Source organism: Emydura macquarii, unplaced genomic scaffold (genome assembly GCF_026122565.2).
Source record: "Emydura macquarii macquarii isolate MOO-44397 ecotype Brisbane River unplaced genomic scaffold, CSIRO-AGI_Emac_v2 contig_554, whole genome shotgun sequence".
Taxonomy (NCBI): Eukaryota; Metazoa; Chordata; order Testudines; family Chelidae; genus Emydura; species Emydura macquarii.
The window spans coordinates 12,493,909-12,510,676 of NW_027130691.1; the positions used below are offsets into that span (position 1 = coordinate 12,493,909).

At 42.1% G+C, this 16,768-nt stretch overlaps 1 protein-coding gene across 6 annotated transcripts in view; it reads right to left on the minus strand.

Moving 5' to 3' along the window:
• The window catches only part of GALNT9 (polypeptide N-acetylgalactosaminyltransferase 9), a 283,879-nt gene that overhangs the window by 65,595 nt on the left and 201,516 nt on the right, over positions 1–16,768 (minus strand). The window contains exon 1 of one of the 6 annotated variants that reach the window (XM_067539379.1): positions 12,411–12,493. The exons of 4 other annotated variants lie outside the window; for them this stretch is intronic. The gene's annotated coding sequence lies outside the window, so the exon portion shown is untranslated. Of the gene's footprint in view, positions 1–12,102; positions 12,285–12,410; positions 12,494–16,768 lie in introns of those variants that run through there. One more of the 6 variants, XM_067539378.1, reaches the window with a different exon arrangement.

The following is a 16,768-nucleotide window of genomic DNA, read 5'->3' on the forward strand; positions in this document are numbered from 1 at the left end:
ATGAGAAGGAAAAAGAAGGCAGAACAAATGTTGCAGACAGATGGGAAAGCACAAGAGAGAGAGAATGGGGATGGAAGAGAAAGCAGACAGAGCGTGGAGTGAAGATAAGAGGAGACACAGAGCATAGTAGTAGGAAACATAACAAGGAAAGGGAGGTTCGGGCTAGCCCTGTGCAGTGTCCCATTTTCCCTTTGGGAAATATGGTCACCCTATTGCTGACTGTCAGCTGTTTCTTCCTGCTTCAGGCTCTGCTATCCAGGTGGCCCTGCTACCCAACTCCTGCACTCCCTGGCTGCCAGGTGGCTCCTTTCCCTCCCGGCTGCAGAGCAGCCTCCAAACCAGCGGGGTGGGGTGGGCGGGGAACAGCACAGGCAGGATTGGGCCGGGGAGTGCAGGTGCCAGAGCCACCAGGAGGCTGGGGTGGAGCTGGAGCCTCGTATCAGGGCCACCCTTAAAAGGGAGCCCCCGCAGAGCAGAGCAGCTGATGTCTGGCAAGCCAAATGGAAGGACCTCGCAGGCTGGATCTGACTTTCAGGGGACCCCCCACAGCAACAGGGCTCCCTGTGATTGCATGGATTGCAGGCGCGTAATGCCACCACTGTCCCTATCATCTCTGATACCTGCCAAGCTTTGTAAGCCTCTGGAGGATAATAGCATTATCAGGAGCAGCCAGCATGGATTTGTCAAGAAGAAATGATGCCAAACCCGCCTACTTTCCTTCTTTGGGCGGGTTACTGGTGTACTGGATTGAGGAGGGGGCGGTGGGTTGTAGACATGATATATCTTGACTTTAGTAAGACTGAGTTGGGGGGAGGAAGGGACTTGATAACAGTCTTCAAATATGTGAAGGGCTGTTATGAAGAGGAAAGTGATCAATTGTTTTCCACGTCCACTGAATGTAGACAAGAAGTAATGGGCTTAATCTGCAGCCAGGCAGATTTAGGTTAGATATTAGGAAAAGCTTCCTAATGCTAAGACTAGTTAAGCTCTGGAAGAGGCTCCCAAGGGAGGTTCTGGAATCCCCATCACTGGAGGTTTTTAAGACCAGGCTGGGGACAAACCTGTCAGGGATGGTCTAGGTTTACCTGGCCCTGCCTCCGCACAAGGGGCTGGGCTTGAAGACCTCCCGAGGTCCCTTCCACCCCAACCTTTCTACAATTCTATGATTCATAGATAAGGCCAATCTTGACTGAAAAATTGCCAGTGATGGAGAACCCACCACCACCCTGGGTGAATGGTTCTGGTGGTTAATTACCCTCACTGATAAAAATTTGCACCTTCCCAACCACTAACTAGTGATCTCCTTCCCACCTTCCCAAAAATGAAGGACCTACCCCTCCCAAAGATGACTCCTCAAGTCTCTGATGCCCCCTTACGCTGAGCATGCATTGGAGAACCATAGGTGTGCATTGGTGGCGGCTGTTTCTGTTCTTATGAACTCTGGTGTGCCATGCTGCACCTTGCACATCGACTGGCACAGGCAAGAAATGAGCGTGGAGGCTTTAGGGCCCAGCGGAGTCGACATTTAACCCCAACACGTCTAGGAGGCAAGCGGTCCAGTGAAGGCCTTCCAAGAGGAAAGTGTAAAAGATGAGTTAACGGGTAGTAGGGGTGCATGGAGAGGCACTGATAAAGAGTTCAAGGCTTGCTGGTCAGTGCGAGAGCAGAAAAGGTCTAAAGGCCTGGCAGGCAGGGGTGGAAGAAAAGATAAACCAGAGCCGTGGAATTAGGATCTAAAATGTAAACCCTCCAAGGAGAAAGCAGAGAAACAAAGTCTGTGATTGGGTCAAGGGCCAGCTTTCACCCCCTCCACTCCACAACTGGCCACTTCTTTTCCTCTTCTTCTTTTCATGCATGTCTGCTGGATCTTGAAAGTATAATCAACCACAGCTACATCCACTCCTTAACTACTCCTTGTTTGGTCCCATACCTCCACAAAGCTAAGCAGGGAAAATGGGCTGTGGATCTTTGGTTATCAGGGGGTGGGTGGGGTATTGTCAAGGTAGATGGAGATATTCTGACCCCTGGGGTTAACAGTCAGCTAGCAATTCAGATCTGGAATCTGCCCATTCACATATCCACCAGCAAGGTTCTGGAGATATTTTGGATCTGAGATTTTGGTTTGGGTCCCATTGCTAAAAGAAAATGAGATGGATGGAGCGGGAGCGTGAATCTTTACTTCACTTTCTACTACAAGGCTTGGGGAGAACCACTGACAATAATAAAAAGGAAGGGCACAACCAAGACAGAAATGTTCTTCTATTAAAGCGGCAATGCTGAGGCTGTTCGCATGCTAATGGGAAATCACTGCATGATGCCACCACAGTGAGGGAGGTAAAAACATCATAGAAATTAAAAGATTGAAGAGGAGAGTTCAGTAGGTCAGTGGAAACCTTATTAATGTAGTAACATGTGCAATACTACATCAGATTTACCAGAGGTGGCTTGAAAACAAGTGTCATTCAGATCTATATTAAATTAAATCAATGGTTGCTTTGGCTCCATACTCAAAGCTGGATTCTAACTCCCCCTGAGGGAAGGTCTAAAGGTCTTCCAGGCTGCAATTTGTTGTGTGTACTCCACTTGGTTGTGAGCCACAATTTAAGCAGGTCAACATGCCATGGGTTGAAAGATTTACCATATCTTCTCTAATAAGCTCATGGATCCAACTTTGTTATTCAGCATTTTTCAGTTTTGCTAAATTACAACAATTTATTTCATTACTTCCACGGGGTACACTACTGTTTAAGTAGTTCACACTGCTGAAAAAAGAACACTCTTTAGCCTTGCCTCATTAAAAGAAATGCATTTAATCTAGATAGATGTAACACTGGCTTTTTTCTTGCTTTCATTTGCTTCATACTTTCTTCTGTTGTCTACATCTTTACTCGTGGCTAAAATATAAACTTCTAAAGATAGATTGCATCAGTTTCTCTCCCCTTTCCTTATCTGCTTTCTTCGACATGCAGGGGTTGGTGCCCAGAGAGTTATTCACTATGTGTAAGTCTGTGAAATGTGTTAGTAAGTTACAAGGAGTCGCTCTCTCCTCACATGATAGTTACCACTGCTGTTGAAATGACAGGAAGTGTTGCTTCAGGAATTAAGCATAGAATGTTGTTCATATTAATTAAAATAAATAGAAGAGGGCGTTTTAAACCCAGATTCTTATACTGTATTTGCATATCACTACCATTGCCGTAACTGCCTGAAAAGACACTGGATCTGCATTAATGGACCAAAAAGAGGTGAAATGATATTGTCCTTAGTAATCACTAGTTTTGTTTGTAACTGAGGATGACTGAGTGAAACCTCAGACAATGAAACCATGCAGAAATGTAAATAGCTATGGCTGAGAATGGACTGCAAGAAGGCTGTTAATGAATTTTAGAAAGCTGAATTCAGATTCTACAACATGCAACTTGTCAAAAAGCGCATCAGCATGGATCTGTTAGGAAAAGCCACACTGCCTGTCAAGTTAAACCACCCAACAGGAGTCAAACTAGGAAATACGTTGCAAGCCCAACGTACTGCCACAGCTAGGAATACAACTCTAGGGACTAAAATTTCTAGGACTTAATGGAGCTAGACCAACTTCCACCTTCTGAGGATCTGGTCCCAAATTTTCAAATGTTTTTGCTAACTGTGGATGCCTCAGTTGTTGGGTATCTAACTTGAAATACCAAGGCCAGATTACCAGAGACGCTGAGCAACTACGCTTGGGACTTGACTGGGAACTACACGTGCTCAACGCCTCTGAAAATTAGGCCTCATGAGCCAAAAGCTGGGCACCTAGCAACTACAGCACCTGAAAGTAGCAGACACGTGAAAATGTAGGCCTAGATTTCTTGAACAGATTCTATTCACTGCAGGATTTAGTTCTGAGCTTATATCTGCCTAGTGATATTTTCTAACCGTCCATCATCTTGCATGTACTTTGCACTTACAAAGAAATGTAGGACAAATGTAAGGGAGTTTGCTAAGGTCACTTCATTCGCATCATTATATAAAGGAAAAGAGGCTCCCAACAGCACTGCTGTCCTGGGTCTAATGATCCTGAAAGACCTACCGACCCAGCAACAGCTGGCAGCTTTTATTGCTCCTATGACCCACTAGCTTCACTTATATTTAAGTTTGTACCTTGGCTGTGTTTTCATCACAACTTGCCTCTCCCATCTAATTGCATAATTCCAGCTTCCACTGAGGTTTTAAAGTTGTATTCTTTGTACTTATCACAAACAAGCATACCGGTCTTAGTCCACCATCTAGTACTATATAATTTAGTGGCATTAACTATTAGACACTGACTATTTAAATAACACCATCAATATATCTAAGCCACATTCAGAAGGGCTGTAACATGTGCCTCTTTAGGCTGTGCTCTTCATTACCTACAGATTCATTTCCCCAATGGTTAGGCTCCTGGCAAGATCCTTTTCTTTATTGGTCCTTCAGTGTTGTGGTGCTGTAGGGGATTGTTGGGTATTAATTACAAGTACTTCGGAACTCATTTTGCCTGTAACCTAATCTACATAAAGTGCAAACAATTCCTGCTATAGTCATCTTAATAATAGTCATGATAAATGAAAACTCTAATCTGAAACAAAGCCGCTGTAAGGCGAAGCACAGTATTATGGACACACAGAGGATTGTAATGTTCATATTGGCCTGCTCTTATAAAACAGGCATTACAAATCAATCTACGTTTTTATCTCCATCCCCCATATCTAGTTATGATTCTTTTCTTGCATTCTTTACATTTCCAAAAAATCCAGGCCCTCTCAACATTATATACACTACGTCTAGTATTTCTCTTGTAGACTATTAGTTTTTCCCATAGTTCACACAAATTTAATCTGTCCTCCATCCATAATCTCTGGCACTCACATAATCCCTCAATTATTGATTGAGGGATTGAGTATTCCCTCAAATAGTTTATTTGCATCACTCCATTCCTTTCCCCCATGACCTTGCATCCAACCTCTCTTTGAAATTCTCCTTCGTTCATTTTTTCCCCTCTCCCTTTTACAGGTCAAATCGGGCTATTCTTCTTTTTGTAATTCACATGCTTCATACCCCAGAGGCAACACAGGGTAAGCGATGTTCATAATGGATTGAATAATCAGCCTCTTGAGCTTTGATGGAAGGAGGAGTGAGTTCAAATGATATCAGAGTAATACAGTTGGATAAGAAAATAAACAAACTGTGAGTAAAGTGCTGGGCATCTAACATTTCAATTGCTTTCTAAGGGAGTTCAGAGGCACTACTTGCATCATGCAATGCTCTGACAAGCAAGAAATAGATGAAGTTAACCCTCCCCACTCCAGCGTGTGCATGTGTGGATCGAGATCCAAATTTGGGAGCTCGGGCTTACCTTTAACAATAACAAAAAAACAAACAAAACAGGCCTGTTCAAACAAACAAGCATTTGTGCTCACACATTACATCATTTCACTTGTAAGCAGGTAGCTAGGCATGAAATGACCTGATTTGCTCTGTGCATGCCCATTTCCAGCTGCTGGTTTTTGTGGACATTGCAGATGCCTAGACATATTCTGCTTTTGGAATTTGGACCCTAACTAACTTCCAATTGATTACTCAAAACAGATTTAATGAGGATGAATAGCTAAAATAGATACTGTAGGTATCTGTTACACAGCTGTCTTCTAACAATATAAAGATGTTTAATAATTGATATTTAATATGACTGCAATTAGATTGAATTTGTTACTGCATGTGACATTATAATGAATACTTATTGAGGACTATCACCTATGTAATATGCAAGTATTAGTAATGACTACATCGTATGGGGGAGACGCTACTTCACCGACAAAGCTACACTACAAGATAGATAATATGCAGCTTGAAGAAAGGAAAGTTGCTTGTCTCCACTAGAATGGTTTGTAAACTGGGATAGTGTAAAACACTTTAGACCATTGTTTTGGGTAAAGGCTTGAAGGGAGTGGTGGAGTGAGGTGGTTTTTTGTTTTGTTTTGGTTTTTTGCTTTAGATTGTAATAAAGTTTCCAAAACCTGTTGAGACACACTGCTTTAGAAGTTACCACTTCAGTCAATGTTTGAATTCACTCAGAAGTGTGGAATGTTAGATGTAGAGATAGGTTAATGAGCAGAGTGCAAGGAAGTTTGTCAGAGCTTTGTGATAAATGCAATTAACACGGCTGAAATTTATCACATGAATTTCACCCCCACAGTAGTGTATTTATATGGCTGAAAATAAAGCCTGTGGCTTACCCTGAAGCTTTAAAGGTTCTCCTTGATGGGTTTAATGAAAAGGAGTGAAAAGACACCGAGAGACACTTTTGCAAGCTGGGGAAAAAATCCTCAGTAATCTGAACAGCCACTTGGGCGAAAATCAGTGTAGCCTCTCCGACCTATATGTATAAATCACTCCTCATTTTCCTTGGCATGCGTTCAAGGAGACATAAGCCACAGAGTCCTGGTGCCTCTCTATTACCTGGCTGTTCTAACAACTTCTTAGTATGATTCATAAGCCTAGCACAATTCTTCTTTGGCCCTCAAAATATAATCTTCATCCTCCTCCTGACTGCTTGGTAAGCGTTTTCTCAGTACTACCAGGGATCACAAAAGTACACATTTTTACACTTGGAGCCACCTGCACGCTTTGGCTATAATACTTCAAGAACTTCCACAGAATTCTCAGTATTCTCCTTATTAGTCAGTTTACCTTTTTTGGCATCCTGAATACCCTAAGCGCAAACACATTGGATGATAACCAGACGAGCAGACGAGATTGTGTTTAATTCCTCCCAGTTGGCCCCTTTTTTCTTTGCCAGCCATCTCTTTCCAGCCTCCTGTGTCTGTTTTGACCTCTGATTACATTACTCTACTATGGTTCATTTCTGTATAAATAAAAAATGCCTTTGGATAGCACTGAAATCTGCCACTAGATCATAGTCTTATTCCCTAATGTACAATTAAAGTACAGCAATGTATTAGGGGCACACGAACTGTTCTAGCACACATCTCACAAATCAAGTGTCATTCTTAAATCCTTGACTGTGGTATTGATTATGGATATTAATAGCATCACCCATATATTAAGCTGTTGATTTAATAGATATTTACTGGCTCAGATGATTGGAAGCTGAAGAAAATATTCACAATGAACTCTTCTAATGTAAGGTTTCTGCATTTTGTTTTAAATTAAAAAAATTGGTCCAATCCTTCAAATCCCCTTCGCCCCCCCCATGTTTTTGTCATTTGTTTTGCTTTAAAATAGGGTATTTCACTCAAATATAGTCCTATTTGCTGAAAAAATACCCCAACCCTCTGTATGTCTGAAATTGTGAATTTTTAAATTTTTAAAAAAATACAGTGAAATTTCATGTTTCAATGCAAAATGTGCCATATTACAAAACTGCAGGGCTGAGAAGGCCCGGAGAGAAATTGTGAACACTATCCCACAACATATCACAAAAATATTTGCAGTCTTCAGACAGCCCTAAAAATATTATTGTTATTTTACAGAGAACATCCAAGAATTATCTGAGTAACCATACAGAATATGTAGGAATGACACTAAGTGCTTATAATGAAGAGATAGTCACCTTACTTAAATGTCTTCTGCTGGGAGTATTGTGATATTGTAATATTTAGGTTTTAGAGGATTTGGGCTCAGAATCTGGGACACTATTTGAAACCTGGATGTGGTTTTGATGGGGAGAAGAAAAAAATAAGATGACAATATCAGAAAAAACAACAACAAACCTTTAAAATTCTTTCCAGGTGCTCATTTAACAATCATCCGAACACAGTAATTTTTTATGAAGCAATGATTAGCCCCACTAGTGCTAATACCATGCATAGGGGGGAATTGAAGGAGATTAGCCGTGCAATTCAGATAGCCATAGAAGAAAGCTACTCACTATAAATTATGCTATGCAGGAAAATCAGTGCTGGTTTCACTGTAAAATGTCCCATCACAGCAATATCCGACTTACAAATAATGATCACTCAGAGCACATGGCCTCCTATAGCAGTAAGATAAAGATGCAAAGCACTCCTTCAAAGCTGAACTTCAGCCTTTTTGATATGGAAACAGAGCAGCCGTGATCACGCTTCAAAACATTGAGATCTCAGAGTAAGCTGTTCTCATATAGCCTTTTGCAAAGGGTAGTAGAAATTCCCTTGCACTTCATAATACATGGCAAGCCAAACTTCTCCAGACAAACCGAATCAATACTTTTGTACAAGACACGCCCAGCTTGGCACAGAATTTCAAATGAACGAAAGGAGGCCTCACTTTTTTCCCTCAAACATCATTCCTGCAGCGCGGTATCAAAATTCACCCCTCATTTAAAATAAATGTCTGTGCAGGGCACTGTACAACCAACATCTCCTATGCCCTTATTTAACATTTACTGTTCAAACTCAGTACTCTATGCAATTTACAGCACCTGTTAAGGCTAATTTATTCATAGGATCTGAGGGGCAGTAATAATAATAAAAAAAAAAAAAAAGACTCAAATCAAGGCTCCAGCAAACCCTGACATTTATTCATATTTTAAAGTCCCATTTGACCTTGAACTGGAGCTAACTGGAGCTGAACTTGTCAGCAGCACTGCGGGGCTGACTCAGTCTGGCATGTCATGTACCTCTGGGCCAAAGGCACAATGTCGGTGAAACCAGCAACCAATCCACAGAAATAAAAGGATAATCCACAGATGGAAGGGTGGGGAGAGGAGAGAAACGGTATCTGAAATGGTAACAGGCAGGCTGGTTGGTTATCTTCCTGCAAGAGACAATCTGGCAGTTACCCTACTTCCTTGCATTCTGCCGGATTCCGGGTACTAGCTCAGACATAAATCCATGTGTAAGATATGAGGTGCTTTCCTGTAGACTAATAAAAGCACATCTATAACAAAGAAGAGAGGATGACAAGAGAAACAAGCTGGATAAAGGGACAGAAATTCTTTGGCTAAGATGCTCCAGTGGCACCTGTGGGATTTGGATGCCCATTCCCCATTAGATATTAATAGGGACTGGCTATCCAAATCCCCTAGGAACTTTAAAATCCCAGCCCAAAACATGATTACAACTCACCAGGCTTGATGTAAATGGTTGAAATTATGACCTGAGTTTCTGCAGGAAGTCAGACGAGATGATTCTTAGATTCCAAGGCCAGAAGGGACCATTGTGCTCATCTACTATGACCTCCTGGAGGACACCGGCCACAGAACTTCTCCAAATAATTCCTAGAGCAAATTCTTTAGGAAAACATCCAATCTTAATTTGAAAATTGCCAGGAAAGGAGAATCTACCATGATCCTTGGTAAATTGTTCCCATGGTCAAGAGTGATACTTTCTGGATCCATGAACTTTTCTGGGACCTGTGGGACTGCAGTGCAACTACATTAAAGAAGTTAAAGAGAGTAGCGGGTTCAGAGTGAGAATGAATTAGTCCTATCGCTCTACGGAGGGAGGCATGAACAGGATAGTAAATTGTTGGGGGAGGGTGTCACTAAAGCCCTCCACTGGTTGTACTGATGGGACCTGGGTGGAGTGAACCTGTGTACTGCCTCCACACCTCAGACATGCTGAAGAGGAAGATCACAGTAGGAGCATTGCTAGCAGATTGAGGGAAGTGATTATTCTCCTCTATTCGGCACTGCTGAGGCCACATTTGGAGTATTGTGGGCCCCACCCACTATAGAAAAAGATGTGGACAAATTGGAGAGAGTCCAGTGGAGGGCAACAAAAATGATTAGGGGGCTGGAGCACAAGACTTATGAGAGGTTGAGGGAACTAGGCTTGTTTAGTCTTCAGAAGAGAAGAATGAAGGGGGGTTTGATAGCAGCCTTTAACTACCTGAAAGGGGGTTCCAGGGAGGATGGAACTAGGCTGTTCTCAGTGGTGGCAGATGACAGAACTAGGAGCAATGGTCTCAAATTGCAGTGGGGGAGGTCCAGGTTGGATATTAGGAAAAACTTTCTCACTAGGAAGATGGTGAAGCACTGTAATGGGTTACCTAGGGAGGTGGTGGAATCTCCATCCTTAGAGGTTTTTAAGATGTGGCTTGAAAAAGCCCTGGCTGGGATGCTTTAGTTGGGGTTGGTCCTGCTTTGAGGAGGGGGTTGGACTAGATGACCTCCTGAAGTCCCTTCCAACCCTCATCTTCTATGATTCTATGACTACATTGGCTCTGTACAGTCCAAAATGGAGGCAGTGATCGGAGCCAGGCTAACATCTCTCCCTTCCCCAAGAAGATTGTATCCTATAAGCTGAAACAGCGGTTACTATGGGGCTGGGCAGCACAACACAGCAGTCAGCTAGAGGAATTCACACACAAAACTGGGCTCTTAATAGAATTGATAAAGACTTAAATGTTTGCCATAGCAAAACCATCATTATTACAGACAGAATTTAAGCACGTGCTTAAATCCCATCAAAGTCATGCATGTCAGTGCTTTCCTCAATGAACCTGGGCCTTAAGCAGTGTGGGAAATGAAACTATATTCCTTGCAATATGGGCAAACTGTGCTCCCTGCCATAGGCATTTGACTGAGGCCCTGAATTCATAGCAGTCTCTAAATGTGGCAATCGGTGGGAAAAAACACAATGAAGATAAAAGGAGTCACAGCTAGATAGTTCCAGTCACGGCTTTGTCGCTGACTTGCTTTATTCCCTGGGGAAAGACACTTAACAGCCCTACGTTGGTTTCTACAATGGTTAAATGGGGATGCACATATTTATCTGTTTCTCCAGAGTGTCATGGGGAATTAATGGCCATACCACGCTTTGAAGATGTAAAATTGTTTGCTTTTCTGTTATCACTAAGATATACAGGTAAATGGCTTTATATTAGAGCTGCAGAGGCAAATCTAAATAGGTTTTTAGGTACAAAAAAATGCAGCTTTGATTTTACGGAGGCATACTAATGTATCATTTTATTATAACTCAAACACTTTAATATATGTGATACGGTTGCAGCTAACCCAGCATTCACAGATGTGTTTTGACTCATTTCTGAGTTCTTGTTGGCTGCGGCTCTCCTGCTATCAGCACAAACACCATATGTCGTACTATATATGATTTTCAGTCAGATACACATTTTCCAAGCTTAAATTAGAAATGGAGATAATAGACTTGCCAGGTTTTTTTTTATATAGCAAACACCTTCCTATTATCTTAAAAGCAAGGAAAGCAAGCAAGCCTTTGTGCTAATGCTTTTGTGTATGTCATTTTTTAGCAATCCAAAGCTTGTGGATCACTGTAGAAAATATACAATGGCTTGAGGTCGTGTAAAGATTTTTTCCTGCCTGAGTTTTTACTCATTGCATTATTCACAAGTAGCGAAGCCACACAAGTTCTGAAGGTCAGTAAAAGCTATATACTGCACTACACCACTAGGTATCTTGCATATGTATTACACGGCACAGAAAAAATCTATTAGGAATGTTTTGAAGAGAGTTCTTACACAGTTTTGGGAGATTATGATTAACCTCTTTCTGCCTGTAAACTGGAGTGGTTTAGTTCCCAGAAGTTGACCTGTGCAGGGCACAGAAGGAACCATTGAAACTCAGCCCACCTGTGCAGCAGGGTGGGAGTGGAGGGCAACAAAAGGAGAAACAAGCAAACACTGCAAGGGAAACCTCATAGAGTTCCCTGGCCCTATGCAATTACCATTGAACAATTCAATAGGGCTCTATATTACCAGTGTAATACATACACACAAGGCTTGCTGGAGACTGAAATGTATGGTGTAAATATCTATGTATCTTTATAAACATGTCTACAGAGGATAGGATTATGTTTGGTTACACTTGTTTACCCCCTTTACTAAGCTATCCCGACCACACACCCACAGGTAGTACTACTGGGAAAGGCAGTGTGAAGAATGGAAGATGGAGGGGTAGTTTGGAAGAGAGTATTAGGGCAAGTGCCCCTGAGAGACAGAGCAAAGGATTGGCAGCTTCATTTTTCAGTGCCTTGCTTGTGTGGTTTTGAGTTAGCAGTGCTGTATGAGTGTAGCAATCTTAGCTCTTTCACCAAGAAGATTTTAATATACTCACAGATGCATATTTTCTGCTTGTTACTATAAAACAAACATTACAAAACTCACATGACTCTTCAGGCTCAGCTGAACCAGGCTTCATCCTCAGGAGATGACACTCTCAATGTGGAAAACAAACACATTTGGACTTTTAAAAAAAACCCTCTCCTGCATGTGTTCCTTGAAGCAGTTTGTGAAATGAAACCACAGTCCCCACCAAAAAGATGAGCTGGATGAAACTGGATCCACCATTCAGCTGGTTCACTAAATTAAAAGCAGCAGATCTGAAAATCATTTCTATATCCCATGAGGAAGGAAAAGAAGCAGCTGGTCTCTTATTTACAACATGTACACACAGTTTCTTCCCCCCTGAGTACCTTTAGCTTCAAATTCCAACCACTGCACAACACAGCAGAGGTACATGTCAGAAGAAGCCTTCTACCACACCCAGCTCACTCTCTGAGCTCTTCCCCTACTTCCTGTCCATGCCAACTATGTATCTTCCCCTTATTGAGCTAACCACCACATCAGCCCAACCATTGCCTCCACATGTCAACAATCCCCACCGTTACAGGCTAATTGATTCCAGTTAAGCCCAAGATTTTCTCTGTTATGCAATTCCCTCTGGGACCAAGGTGTTACAGCTAGCACTGGGTCACAGTCAGCAAATTCTCAACTGGCTTTTGTGAAGTGACTGGTGCAGGGTCTCCCAAGAGGCCAATGGCAGAACCAGGGACAGAAACCACCTATTCTGAAGTCCCCCTTCAATGCTGAAACCACCAAGCCACACTGCCTCCCTTCTTACTATTAGGCCATGCTGCTTCCCTGATGAACGCAGGTCAACCAAAAATGATTTGCAAAGAAGTTAATTTAAACTTTGATTGGTACCTATTATTTTTGATGCTTTAATATTTTGGTGCAGAACATTGGAAAATACTTTTTTATGCTCAGCGTTAAATGGTTTGCTCCTCCAAGAGATTATACATAGCCTGGAGAATGGCATAATTTTTGTATAATAAAAAGTGAAATCTAGAAAGGCTTTTTCAAGTGCACAGGCGTATATATTGTCAGAAGAAATCACCCTTTCCCTCTCCTCACTCTTTAGGTTGGAGATAGTGTACAGTACAGGTCAGCTTATCCTATTTTGCTGTGTTAAGAGAAATTTAATAACAAGGGTGATTATTACTCAGAGTCTGACATTTCCTCACCTGATTGCAAAACCTGACTGCAAAAAAAAAAAAAAAAAAACCACCCAAACCCAACAAATGATCCCAGGCAAGTCTCAAGACAGAATAAATAAAAAGCACATCAGAGATACAGTTCTGTTCCCCTCAGACTCACAACACAACAGTGCTACAACTTGCCAATGCTTATTAATTACTCAGGCCTACATTTGAATCTGAAGTGTGAAAATCTGAACGTTTCTACAGTTTCAGCAGCCTTGAGTCTAGAGCATCAGATTCTCAGCTGGTGTAAACTAGCATAGCCATACTAAAATTAATCACCAGCTGAAGCTACAGCCCAGAGGTCTGGGGCAGACCTACAGGAGAGTTCATACTAGAGCTGGTTGAAATCTGGAATTTCCTTTAGGCAGGAAACACAGAATTTTCTTTTAAAACAAATTGTTCCAGTTCAAAACAAGAAGTAGAATTTTTGACATGTCCAGTGAAAGAGAAATTGCTACATTTTTAGTTTTAAAAATTGAGACCTTTTCATTTTGAAAAGTTTGAAATGAAATTCTACCAAGCAGACTGATCCTGAAGCTGGAGCCTAGAGATGTTGGGGACCCCAGAGCTTTGGAGTCAGGCTGCAAGTCTCCTGGGACAGCTGGCTCTGTGATCTGCCTGACTGCTAGGGAGGTAGGCGAGCTGAAAGACAATCAGGCAGATATCTGATGGAAATTGATTGAAAGTGACATGTTCTTGTTGAACATTTCAATTTTCATGGATCAGCATTTTTTAAATAGAAAAACCTCCCATTGGAAAATTTCCAACCAGCTCTAGTTCATACCCAGAGTTTTGGTTCAATCTCATCACTAGTCAAGTGGAAACTATTTAAATCACAGAACAATTAGCATACTCACCTTCCTTCCAGTTGTCCTGCCTCTCTGATTCAGTTCAGACTTGTCATTGTGGATTAAATTAAAGTTGCATGATGGGGGATAAGAAGGAAGCAGCAAAGATTTATCAAGGGAGTATTTTCCTTCCTCAGCTCTTTTGCTGTGGCTCTTCTGAAATTTCCAGACTTGTGATTTTATAATATTCTGGTACATGAAAGAGTTTGTAACAAACTCCATGGTGCATGATGTGTTGTGGAAGCCAAATAGTCAGATGCTGCTTTCTAAGGTATTTACGATGCTCCCACTTTAGAGAGTGTTTTTAACATTATTCACAAATTCTGGTAGTGTAGGTTGATGGCAAATTCATGCATAAAGTTTATCACTGGGCTCTCTGATGAAAACATTGCTTTCCATTCAAGATTACAGTTATCTTCAATTTAGTAACAACCATCACAATCCAGCACAAATAAATCAGACAGGTAGGTACTGGGATCCCACCCACAGAAACTAGAATGTGGATCTCATTTGGAGTTCATTTAAGAAATATGTAAACTATCCTTCAGTGAAGTGTTGAGTACTCTCTCTCTTAGTGGAGCATTGGGAGGTATCATCTGACTCATGAGTTTTGCAATGCTTTATTTTTAGTCTCTTTCAGGTGTCAGAATATCACATAGACTAAAAAACCCTTGGTCTTGAGCATGGTTGGTGTGAGGCATTTGCATCCTGGCCTCAGAAGCTGACCATCAGGTTGGAGCTCAATCTGTCGTTCTCAGCTGGTTTTTCCATGGTTTCTTCATTTGCTGACAATACTGAACCTCTTTGGCTTATGGCAACGATGCAAGAGTGATTGCTACTGAGGGAGAGGGTTGAATCTACATAACCGGAAAGAAATTGTTGACTTTGTTGAAGGGTTGTGGTTTTCACATTCCAAAACAGAGGCTTGCAAACATGGCAGTCCATACTGCTTGGCTGGATTGGACAATTCAAACCTTTGGGGATGGAGCGAGTATGATTCATTGAATTAGTTTTCCAGAGCACTTTTGTTACAGAGTCATGACCAGAGTTATTTAGCATGAAATAAAATGCGAGGGAAATCTTCTCTACTTTTGGCTGTTTGTCTCTGTTGTTTAACAACAGCTTTCTATGTAGCAAACATGTTGCTGCTTCATCAGCACATTGGGCAAAATCCTCAGCTGGTGTAAATCTATGTAGCTCCACTGATGTCAATGGAGCTATGCCCATTTACACCAGCTGTGGATCTGGCTCATTGTGTATGTATGTGACCATGCAATTAAAGGCTGTGTCATAATGCATATGTATAAGGGGGGCAAATTAAGGTTGCATGGACAATGTTAATCCTCGCATTTCCTTTTGCATGCTTGACTTCGCAAGCTTAACAGTCTTTTAATGTACCTTTCTGTGCTAATTTAACTAGGGTTTTGAAAAAAAATCAAACGGAACCCTGCCCAGGGAATTCCATCCTGTGTGCCTTATTGGCACCCACATTGCTCATCAGCAGGTTAGAACCTTTAGATCCACAACACAGACCTCAGCCACTTGCGCAATAGTAGGTTATCATCCACTAGAAGGAAATCTGGCACACATTGGCCAGAAGGTTTCACAGATATTTGCTGACGGCAGAGAAGTGTCGAAACGCAGGACTCCTGGGTTCTATCCCAGGTTCTGAGCATACTGTATTGGTCACAGTCCCTTTTATTTCTGACCTTTCAGTTGGTCCTCAGCCCCCTCTTGGCAAATTGTCCCAGACCCCATCTCCCATCCCCAGTATTCCCCTTCCCCTAGGCCTCTTTCCTTCCTTCCTTTCAGGTTGCTTCTCCCTTCTTCTCCACCAGACTACAAGGCCCCCAGGAGGGGAAGTACTGAGAACACAGGAGAGAGAGACCATCTCCCTGTCTCGATTCCTACGCCCAGAGCAATTAGGAGGAACATCCTGCTCAGCCTCTGTAACGCTAGGCAGGGGCATGCTCAGTGCAGATGGAATCTTGACAGAATTTAGCTGCCAAACTCTAACCAGTGTTTACTGAGCACGTGCAAACTGAAGTTTTTGGAGGCTCATAACTTGGGCCGATTTTCAAGGGAAAGGCAAAAGGCACATCCCTGGCACCAGGGACACCCCATTATAAAATTTCAAGTTCCTGCTCCAAAGCATGGAGGAGCTAGAGCTTCTCAGCAAAACAATTAGCAATTCTTAATACGGGCAAAACAATGCATTTTCCCTTAATCTCATTCTGATACATGGCTGAATTATTCTAGCTGAAGCCTTCCAAAAATTTCAGCCTGAAGCAGACATCTGGCATGGAAAAATCTCATCCCAAACAGTTACATTTAGGGAAGCTACTAGCAAATGGAAACAGCCTTTTAATGGAAAGTGTCAGGCAACCTTATAACCAGTGCTACCAGCACGGCCCGTAATATATTAGAAAGAAACATCTTATTTTGTTTTTCACGGTGCCTTATTGCACAGAGCACTGATCCTGCACTGATCTCTGGCTGGACGGGAACCCCACTAAAATCAAAAAGTCAGCTCAGGCAGGATCAGGGCCTGAGGAGCTGATGCATCACTTAGTGTCACAGGGGAGGTTCAGAATTTAAAGTAATAAATCACCATAGGTCAATATATCAGTGTATGTACTATGCTAGGCCCTGTGCTAAAAA